Below are 4,548 nucleotides of genomic sequence, written 5' to 3'. Positions count from 1 at the left end.
ACTGCTGGCCAATTTCTGCAAATCACTTGGAATAAAAGCAATTTTTGATATTTGTTGTTGGTTTATTTTGGAGGTTCTATCCCTTTGGTTTTCTTTTATAATATTGTCCAAAAAGAAATATTATTGTTTGTGGTATTTCTCATTTTGTTTCTCTCCATCTTCACTGTGGACAGCGACTGTGTCAATGAGGGGCTGCGCTCTTGGTGGCTTTAAAGGAACTCAAGGATCTCCCAGCCAAGTTTTCTGCAGAGATCCCCCTTTTGTTCCCTTCTCTGGAAGCTGCAGCAGCAATGTCTGTGTGCAGAGCTGGGGGCAGATCAGTGCTGGCACAGCAGCTGTGCCCAGGAGCAGCAGCACTTGGTGTTGCCAGTGCTGCTCCCGTGCCCCTGCCCCGCTGCCCTCCTGGCCCTGGTGTTGCTGTAGGGCCTGAGTGCTCTCGGGGCCGGGCACAGTGCTGGGGGTGGCAGTGCCGGGGCTGCAGCAGGGACAGGCCATGGGCACTGCTGGGGCAGCGCTGACGCCTCAGGGCAGGGCCTGGGGGCTCCAGGCTCCTTGCCCAGGCTCTCTCCAGAACACGCCCAGGCCAATGCTCAGCAGAGAAAAGCCCCGTGAGCAGCCCCAGGGTGGCCGTGGGCAGGCTGGGGGCAAACAGCATGGCTGGGGCTCTGCAAGGTCCCTGGGGGAGATGGGAAGGAGCAGCAGAGCAGGGGCTGATCCATCCCCACTGCGCTGGACACCCCAGGGCAGCGTCCCAGAGCGTCCTCATGCACCTGCCAACAACATCCCCCCTCTGCAGCCCTGGCCTCTCCCCCAGCTCACACAGGTGCCGCATCCTTGCAGGCACAGACACGGCAGCACTGGCTCAGGAGCCCCTGTTTGCACTGCCCAGAGCAGGCGTGAGCACCCCCATGGTGTTGGTGTGGGGAGATGAACCTGAGGGAGCACAAATGCCATCATCAGCCCCTGGGGCCAGGAAGGGCTGGGGGACAGCAGGGAAACCACTCAGGTTTGTGGTGGCCTCTGAAGTCATCCAGAAAGTTTGTTCCCATGAGCTGTGAGTTTCCTGTGCCACTGCAGACATTGTTGCTCAGAGCCAGGGCTGCCTGGCAGCCACCCCCAAACTGCCCTCAGCATTTCCTTTGCTTCACCTTGGCTTTCTTTACTCTTCCTTGTGCAAATTTCTTTCTATTGCCCACCCCTGTTCCCTTCCCAGCCCATCCCTGGTTGCCCTTTCCTCTCTGGCCCCACTCCCCATTTCAGTTCCTGAGTTCCCGGCACCATGGGAACGTCCCTTGGGGAGCAGGATCATCCTCCAAGTGCTTCAGGAATTGTCTGCAGCCTCCTGCAGTGCCTCGTGCTGCTCCCTTGCCAGAGGCACCACAGGCCAGGGGGGCACATCTGGGCTGCTGTGTCTGGCTGTGGGGCTCCCTGTTCTGGGCAAGGAGGAGGAGCTGCAGAGGCTCTGCAGGACTGACAGGATGGGCTTTGGGGCTGTGAGGAGAAGCTGAGGGACCTGGGCTGCTGGACCTTCTGGAGAGGAGGCCCAGGGCTCATCCTGCAACTGCTGCAAGGGTGGTTTCAGAGAATCACAGAATCAGCAAGGTTGGAAAGACCTTGGACATCATCAAGTCCAACCTGTGCCCTGACACTGCCTTGTCTTCCCTGAGCCTCCTCTTCTCCAGGATAAACAACCCCAGCTCCCTCAGCCTCTCCTCACAGGACTTGTGTTCCAGACCCCTCACCAGCCTTGTTCCCCTTCTCTGGACACACTCCAGCCCCTCCATGTCCTTCCTAAACTGGGGGGCCCAGAACTGGACACAGCACTCGAGGTGCTGCCCAACCAGTGCTGAGCACAGGGGAAGAATCACTGCCCTGCTCCTGATGGCCACACCATTCCTGATCCAGTCCAGGTGCCATTGGCCTTCTTGGCCATGTGGGCACACTGCTGGCTCATGTCCAGCCTGCTGTCCATCAGTCCCCCCAGGTCCCTTTCTGCCTGGCTGCTGTCCAGCCACTCTGTCCCCAGCCTGTCAGTTGTTTATCCTGGAGAAAAGGAGTCTCAAAGAAGACAAGGCAGTGTCAGGGCACAGGTCTTTTCCAACCTGGCTGATTCTGTGATTCTCTGAAACCACCCTTGCAGCAGTTGCAGGATGAGCCCTGGGCCTCCTCTCCAGAAGGTCCAGCAGCCCAGGTCCCTCAGCTTCTCCTCACAGCCCCAAAGCCCATCCTGTCAGTCCTGCAGAGCCTCTCCAGTGCAGGGGAAGCACTGGGCAACTGAATAGCAGAATCAATATGATTTTAGCAGAAGTAGTTTATTTAATATTTTAATATATCTATATAAAATTATATTTTATTATCTATTTTGTTTTTATTAAACTCCAGTTATGGATTCTAGCTCTACTGTCTACACGTACAGGTGTCTCTCAATTGGCTGAGCCACTTGTTCACAAGGCAGGCACACATCCTTCAGGACACCTAATTGGTCAAGCGTCCATCATCATGTTGTGTGTCCTCTAAGTTTTGCGTTGTTTGTAAACAGTTCCTCACGCTCTTGGTTCTTATTTGTAGTCCTGTTGTTATCTCAGTAGCCTTGAGGAATTCCTGAGAGCTCCTGGGCAAGGAGCCTCAAGCCCTGTCTTGCAATGCAAGATTTAACCAAAAAAATGTATTCTATTACCATCTGTGAACACCATTTGGGGCAGGTTGTTTATCTCTTCCATGACCCATCCCTCATATCTCTGAGGGGGATCTTCTCTTAATGGGCCAGCTGTTAAAACCAAATGGGACAGTGTTCTTGATCTCTTCCATGACCCATCCTCCCTCCAGGGAGATATCTTCTGTTAATGGGCCATTGCCTATCACTGCATGACTGATAAAATTACATCATCCCATTGTGAGATGCTCCACCCAGAGGGAGGAGCCAAGCATTCCTACCTGGATATAATCTGAGATTTAAAGCACCAGAAGCAGCCTGGTTTCCACTGGATTCCCAGAGGAAGACCAGACCCATCTACATCACCACTGGACCTTCAGAGGAAAACTACACCCTTCTACAAGATCATTGCTTCAACAAAACCACATCTGTCACTCCAGGAGGACTGCAGCCACGATTTGATTGGACTGCTAGCAACACCCTGACAAACCGGGTGTCAGGTTGTATTCTGACTTTGTCAGGTTGGTTTTTGTTCTGTTTTGCTTTTGGTTTTGTTTACTTTTGTTCTTTACTACTGCATTTTTAGTTGATTTTTCCTGCTAAAGAACTCTTATTCCTATTGCCATATCTTAGCTTGGGAGCCCGTTAAATTCAAAACTATAATTCAAAGAGATGCGGTTTATATTTTCTGTTTCAAGGGAGGCTCCCGCCTTCCATAGAAGACCCCTGTCTTACCAACCCAAGACAGGGGGAGCTCGGTTCAGATATCCTGAGGGGTCCCTGGGTTGGGTTTTTTTGGGTGGGGATGTTTGGAGAAGTAAGAACTCCAAGGCTGGGTGGAAAATGCCCCTTGGGGGGACACTGGGGGGTCCCAGTGGCGGTTGCTGGCAGAGGCAGCCTGGAGGAGCAGAGCCCTGTGTCCCCTGGGAGCCCAGAGAGGGGGAAGCCCCACGATTTGCAAGACCCTCAACAACCTGGAGTGGGGCAGGGGGGACTCCTTGGACCTCCTGCACCCCAAAGCAGAGAATAAGGGGAGAAGGGACCCTCGGACCCCAAAACCCCCAGCATCCCTAAATGGAAAATGAAAAAGGGGGAAATATTTTGGCTTCCTGGGATTTCCAGCAGCCTGGAGAGGGAAGGGACTGAGTAGATGGGGAACCCTTATTACAGGTGTGACCCTCAGCAGCTGGGACAGGGGGGAAGCCCCAAACACCAAAGGAGAGGGACCAGAGACAGGGAACTCCACAAAGGAATTTTCAGGGATGATCCTGGTGTTTGATAGGCTGTTAGGGATTCTAGATGTCTGGTGACTTGTAGAGATGGACTTGAGCAGAGGGACATTCAAACTCAACATACTCATCCCTTGTTTTTGCCCAAAGACAGGACTACCCTTTCTCAAACCTTGTCTGGATGGAGGAGGAGGCTGTGAGGAAGAGGAAGATGCCCCAGGACAGCCAGGCAGGTGAGGAGGAAGTCAGTGCCCCTTTCCCCCTCTCTCCTGCTCCATCTCCCAGCCCAGCATGGCCCCCGGCTGCAGGACAACCCCGCAGCCGATGCCATCCTGCCGGGGATGCACTGGGGGATCTCCTTCCCCTTCCTTCTGGCACAGAGGTAAATCCCATCATCTCCTTGTCCTTCCTCCCCCAGACAAGGAGCTGAGGATGGAGACCAGGAAGGAAAAATCCCTGAGGCAGAACCTTGTGGAAGAGGTCATTTTGAGCAGCTCCACAGTGCAGAAATCCATAGGGGAGGGAAAGCTCCGAAGATGGCACACAGGGAGAAGCTCTAAACCCATCCCAGGGTGCGCTGAGGAGGAAAGACCCACCCAATGCCAGGAAGGTGGACAGGGCTTCATCCAGGGCTCAGACCTGGTGGTCCATGAGCAGCTTCATGGT

The sequence above is a fragment of the Hirundo rustica genome, unplaced genomic scaffold (assembly GCF_015227805.2).
Source record: "Hirundo rustica isolate bHirRus1 unplaced genomic scaffold, bHirRus1.pri.v3 scaffold_155_arrow_ctg1, whole genome shotgun sequence".
NCBI lineage: Eukaryota > Metazoa > Chordata > Aves > Passeriformes > Hirundinidae > Hirundo > Hirundo rustica.
The sequence above is the reverse complement of the archived record's forward strand: the minus strand, read 5'-3'. Positions refer to the sequence as shown.